Genomic DNA, 6893 nt, shown 5'->3' on the forward strand with positions numbered 1-6893 from the left:
GGATCATAAAGGAAAAGGTATAGTAAGAAGATCCCCAGAGAAAAGACACAAACTCAAAATTGGCAAGCAGTTGAAGTGGGTTGGATCTGGCAAAACTATTGGTTGCTAATCACCAGAGACTTCCTCTTGGAAATATTGAATAATGCACTCTTCCAACTATTAAAGTCTGTCTTTTGACTTTGTGGATTGCTCCGTACTTGACTGTTGTTGAGATAGAACAACTGGGCTGCCAAAAATGAGCTTAAATTTTTTTTATGTAATGAATTAGTTAATGATTGTGAAGTACTTGGAAGCAACATGGGCCTAAGTTCATGCTAAATTCAATAAAGATAACAATGGTTTGGGAAGAGGATGAGATTGGTAAAAGAACAATTTCTCTAAATGTGTCATGGCACATCCTTAACTAGAATGTGTATAAGAAACCCTTCTTGGTGGAGCCAAGATGGCAGAATAGAATCAGGAAAACTCCCTGTGCTCCTCACATAACCACCTCAAATAACTATTAAAAATTACTCTAAATAAACTTTAGAGCTAGAGAACCCACAAAGTGACAGAGAGAAACAAATCTCCTGAAGACAACCTGGCAGTTGGACAGGAAGGGTTCATCACAGGCCACTGGGAGCAGAGCCCAGCCCTGCTTGAGTCCAAGGTTTTAGCCTCAGGGTGGCCTTACCAGCCACAGCTAGAGGGACATTGAGAGAGTAGATCACCAGCAGCTGTGGTGGTTTCCAGAATTATCAATCCATAAATGCCAAAGACAAAGCTAGAGGTCAGTGTAGACTTTGGGAACAGGGAGTCCAGGAGTGTGGTCCAGCCTCTGCCCCAGTGGGAAAACCTGCTGAGGCATGGTATGACTGCTTCAGAGTTCTTGGCCTGCATATTGTAGGGGGACCAAGCAACCATTATGAGGGGTAATTGCTCTTACTTTAAGCTGCTTGGATCTGGATAGCTGTTTAGGGGGGGAGGTCCTGGGGTGTGTGACCAGGTGTCAGAGCCTGTGGAGGCTTCAGAGAGGGCACCCAAATAATAGCTCCAGCAGCTGAGAAAACCCCAGTGATTTGGGACAGAGTTCTCCTCTCCGGAAGCAGAGTATTACTGTGGCAAAGAGCTCAAAAGTCAAGTAATTAAGTGGCAACATGAGCAAGCAAAGGAAGCAAAGCAAGCACAGTAATCTAACTTTAGATTCCTATTTTGGGGACAAAAAGGATCAAAGTATGGAACAGGAGGAAGACAATGAAGTCAGAAATCCTGTGCCAAAAGCTTCCAAGAAAAATATGAATTGGTTACAGGCCATAAGGATTTTGAAAACCAAATAAGAGAAGTGGAGGAAAAATTGGGAAGAGAAATGAGAATGATGCAAGAAAATCATGAAGTGAGAGTCAACAACCTAACGGGAAAATAACACCTTAAAAAATAGACTAACTCAAATAGCAAAAGAGGCTCCAAAAGCCAATGAGGAGAAGAATGTCTTAAAAAGCCAAATTTCCCTGATGGAAAAAGAATCTCAAAAGCTCAATGAAGAGAATAATTCCTTCAGAATTAGATTGGAGCAAATGGAAGCTAGTGACTTTATGAGAAATCAAGATACTATTAAACAGACCCAAACAAATGAAAAAATAGAAGACAATGTGAAGTATCTCATTGGAAAAACCACTGACCTAGAAAATAGATTCAGGAGAGATAATTTAAAAATTATTGGTGGGTGATACTTGAAGAAAGTATGAGGTGGAGATAAAGAGGGCTTGGGCCAGGGAGACAGCCAGTGGAAAGGCATGGAGAAAGGAGATAAGAGTATTTTGTGTGAGAAACTAAGGTTAGTTTGTCTAGATTGTTCTTCTTGGAGAGGGAGTGCTGTCCTTTGAGACTGGAAAATAAGAATTAGAAATTAAGAAAATGGCCAAGATTGGTAACAAAGAAGCCTGCAGGGTTTTAGCTAAACAGCTTGTGCAACTGAGGAAACAGAAAACTAGAACTTTTGCTGTAAGTTCAAAAGTCACTTCTATGTCTACACAAACCAAAGTAATGAACTCCCAGATGAAGATGGCTGGAGCCATGTCAACTACTGCAAAAACAATGCAGGCAGTTAATGAGAAGATGGATCCAAAAAGACATTACAAACAATGTAGAATTTCCAGAAGGAAAACATGAAAATGGAAGTGACCAAAGAAATGATCAATGATACACGGGATGACATTTTTTGATGGATCTGATGATGAAAAAGAAAGTCAGGATATTGTGAACCAGGTGCTTGATGAAATTGGAATTGATATCTCTGGAAAGATGGCCAAAGCACCATCAGTGGCCTGAGGCTTACCTTCTGCATCTACATCAAAAGCATCTACAATCTCTGATGAAGAGATTGAATGGCAACTTAAAGCTTTGGGAGTAGATTAACTGAAATTTATTTATGATATATATTAATGATTTACAATCAGTATAAAACTGGCACTGTAGATTCCTTTCACAAAACTTATTTATTTTGCAAAAAAGACAGTCAGTGAAGTTTCAGGCCACACCTTGTTTTAAATCTTTTTGCCAAAGAATGATTTACAAAAAGAGAAAACAATTTGAATCTTAATTGCCAAATACTTTGAAATGATTATGTTTAAACCTCCTTCCTGCATGATACACCATTCTAAGATTCTGTTAGGTTAGTGCCAGATCACACTTATATTCTAAATTTTTCCCCCCATGTAGAGAAATGGCACTAAGCACCAACACAAATTGCAGAAGATTCAAATGACAGGAGACCTGTTTCTGCTACTTGTATTTTCAAACTGATTTTGAACCATGGGCACAAGAACTGTAAGTATCAAATTTTATTTAAAATGGTTTGAAAGGAAAGCCCTCTTTCAATATGTAAAGTTCATAACTTTTTAAAACATTCTTGGCACCTGCCTTAAATACTTGCAGCACAGAAATATTGTGCAGATTTTTTAAATTATTAGTGAGAAACTTGAATTATCCATTTAAAACTTAAATTGAGACCTAGATTGAGAATTTTCCAAGTTTCTTATCTGGGACCTGTCATTTTACTTAACCAGTTAGTGAACAGAACTGGTACTCAGGAGACCTGAGTTCCAGACCTAACTCAAGCCAGTGTTGTGGCTTTGGAAAAGTTACCTGGCCTCTGACAACCTCAGTTTCTTCAAGCTATAAAATAAGAGGGTCTGTACAAGATGGTCTGCAAAAGATCTCTTCCAGTTATAAAATTTTTAAAAATTAGCAGGGAAGGGCACTGATTATTTTTATTATGAAAATAATGTAACAATTTATTGATCCTTGAAACAACTATTGTGTCTTTCTCTATATGAATCCTACTTTTCCTTCCACATTCTTATGAGCTGAATTCATCCTTAGACTGAAGCTACTTTCCAGATGCCATTGTGTCCCATGTTAAGCACTACTACGAAGAGGATAATGTTAAACATTGTGATTTTAAAGCAAAACTAATTGAAGTTTGCCTAAAAAAGCATATTAATATTCTATGCTGTATTTTTAAGGTAGAGATGCTGCAGTATTTCATGTGTATATATTGGAAAAATGGAACAAAAATACATTCTAAATCCTTGTTTTCATTTAGTGTCATTCTTTAAAATAACTTCATGGTAGAAAATATATTTAATACTTTTTTCCCTAAAAATATGCCACTATAGACTAGAAGACACCAGAGTTAAGTCATCTGGAAAATTGAGGATGGTGGGAGTTGTTTACTATGATGATGATGAATTAAACCCTGAACAAAACCAAAAAAAGGGGGGAAAATACCCCATGAGGACTCATGTGGAAACTGAACTCTACATCTATATAATAAAAAAAATTGCACTTTGATTCAGAATCTGATAATGAGAATTCTTTAGTTCACATAGCTTCTCTGAACATTAAAAGCCTATCTAGAGATTACTGGATTACCAAAAACAAAAACAAAACAAACAAAAAAAAACCTGGAACTCTTTGGTGCTCTTGAGTGTAAATAATACTGCTACTGTGTTTACTTCTTTTTCATTTATTTTTGGGGACTCTTCAGTTTTTTATAAATTATTTTGTTTTTAAAAGTCCAACAAAGGTTTTATTCCTGGAAAAATAATAAAAAATTAAAAAATAAAAATTATTGGACTATGTGAAAGCCATGATCAAAAAAAGAACCTGGAAATCATCCTTCAAGAAATTCTCAAGGAAAATTTCCCTGATGTTTTGGAACCAGAGGGCAAAACAGAGGTTGAAAGAATCCACTGATCACCTCCTGAAAAAAATCCCAAAAAGAAAATTTCTAGGAATATTATAGCCAGGTTCCAGAGTACCCATATCAAGGGGAAAATATTACAAGCAGCCAAGAAGAAACAATTTTAATATTATGGAAACACAATCAGGATAACACAGGACTTGGCAGCTTCTACTTTGAGGGATTGAAGGGCTTGGAATATGATATTCTGGAGGTCAAAGGAGCTGGGCTTAAAACCAAGAATCAACTACCCAGCAAAACTGGGTATCATGTTTCAGGGGAAAATACGATCTTTCAATGAAATAGAGGACTTTCAAGCATTCTTGGTGAAAAAACTGGAGTTGAATAGAAAATTTGACATTCAGATACAAGAAGCAAGAGAAGCATGAGAAGGTAAACAGGGAAAAGAAATCACAAGGAACTTATCAAAGTTGAGCTATTTACATTCCTACATGGAAAAATGATCATTATAACTTATGAAACTTTTCTCAGTATATGTCTATATAGGAGGGTGAATACATAGGTGAGTGTGTGTATATATGTGCACAGGTATACATAGACAAAGGGCACAGGACCAGTTGAATAGGAAAGGATGATACTTAAAAGGTGAAATTGAGAGGTGAGAGGGGAATATAATGAGAGGAGAAGGGGAGAGACAGAATGGGGTAAATTATCTCATATAGATGAGGCAAGGGAAAACTGTTACAATGGAGAGGAAGAACAAGAAGGCAAAAGGGAACGTTACTCTCAATGAATTTGGCTCAGGGAGGGAATGACATGTACACTAAATAGGGTATCTAGCCCTACAGGAGAGTAAGGGGGAAGGGGATGAGAGGGGAGATGATGAAGGGGAGGGCAGGTTGGAGGGGGGTGTTAGAAGCACACACTTTTGAAAAGGAAAAGGATCAAAGTAGAGAATAGAACAAGTGGGGGGCAGGATAAGATGGAGGGAAATATAGGCAGTCTTTCACAATATATCTACTATGGAAATGTTTTGTATAGCTACACGTGTGCAACCTATATTGAATTGCCTATCTTCCTAGTAAGGGTGAGTGACAAGGGAGGAAGGGAAAGAATCTAGAATTCAAAGTTTTAAAATCAAATGTTTAAAAAATAAATATATTATTTTTTTTTACATGCAACTGGGAAATAAGATATACAGGCACTGGGAGAAAGGATTTAGAATGTTATGTGTGCCCTCCATCTTGCCCTACTGGAAAGTCGGAGGGGGGATGGGGAGCAGATTGGGGGAGGGGCTATACAGTGGGATTGCTGTTTTGGGGTGGTGGGTAGTGGGGAGAAAATTTGTAACTCAAAATCTTCTGGAAATGAATGATGTAAACTAAAAATAAACATAAAATTTAACTTAAAAAAAGAAACCCTTCTTGTCATTTTTGAGGTGTGTTCTTCCCAAGAAAATTAATGAAGACTCCCAAGATTCTTCCTCTGTGCATAAACCAATCAGTCAATCAATAAGAAAGCATTTTTTTCATGTGTCAGAAACTATGATAAGCACTGGGGACACAAAGAAAGACAAAATAGTGACTACCCTTAAAGGGCTCCCATTCTGATGGGAGAGATCCAAGTTAGAAATTGTCCCTCTTGATAAGGGTAGCATGCATCAATTTTAGTTTCTTAGAGAAAAATAGAATACTCACAGCCATCTCTCTCCTCAACAGGCCTATTGAAATGTCCATAGGAAAGTTTAGATGGATAAGCAGTGTATTTCTCCTTTGGCTGGCATGTAACAGTGCACATGGGATTCCAAGAACTTCATATTCTAGGCTTCCACAGGGATTAGTGGACCAGTTACAGTTTATATTTCTCCCATTCTCTTCTTTGCCCCTACCCATTCTGATGCCCAGAAGAATCTACTTAACTCTCCTACAGTCTCCTTTTACCTAAAAGTTGGAAGCTTCTCAGGAAATTCCAACAGATTCCCTCTAAAAATTCAGAAATTTAGAACGTCTCTTTTCCATACCTGGTCCTAAAATAAAATAAAATAGAGCTTTCCAACAGAAAGTCAAAAATCAAGGCCAAGTTTAGGCAATTCTTCAAAGAAACATATTCTCCCTGAATTCTAATGTGGATTCAATTCAATTCAACATTTACAGGACACCTGTTCTTCATTTCCCATCTAGCTGTATTCTTTTGGACTTCTCCATCATTCCCCCCAAGACCCTTTACATCTTATAAGATCACATCAGCCTTGGTTACTAAGACCTCTATATACCCTCTGCTCTTCAATTCCCTCTGATTGGAGGACAGAGTGGAGAACTCTTCCCAGAACCTCAATTTAAGAACACCTTATCCAAGCATCTCTTCATTTACTACACACCATACCCCCTTTGGACTTTTCTATCATGTCCCTTGTGTACCAAGTAGTTTCCTTCCACCCTCCCATTTTCAGCTTCTTTTTGTGTATTGTTTCCCCGATGAGACCAGAAGCTCCTAGAAAGCAGGACATTTTTTGTATTTGAGCAAAATGCCTAGAACATAGTAGGGGCTTAATAAATGTTTATCAACTGATTGATTGCTATGTGTAATGCACTGTGCTAAGTTCTGAGAAGTCAAAGAAAAAAAACTGTCCCTGCCTTCAATGAAGTTACATTAGGAGTGGAGGCATGTATCAGCAATGCCATATTCACAATGCCTATAGAGATTACAAATA

General features: G+C 37.5%; 1 pseudogene; it reads left to right on the plus strand.

The window, feature by feature from the left end:
* Positions 1-335: 335 nt before the first annotated feature.
* LOC138169878 (charged multivesicular body protein 2b-like) lies at positions 336-3449 on the plus strand (annotated as a pseudogene).
* Positions 3450-6893: the final 3444 nt, after the last annotated feature.

This window comes from Petaurus breviceps, unplaced genomic scaffold, assembly GCF_028583685.1.
Source record: "Petaurus breviceps papuanus isolate PSGF00001 unplaced genomic scaffold, PetGlider_PUasm1.0 38, whole genome shotgun sequence".
Lineage (NCBI taxonomy): Eukaryota > Metazoa > Chordata > Mammalia > Diprotodontia > Petauridae > Petaurus > Petaurus breviceps.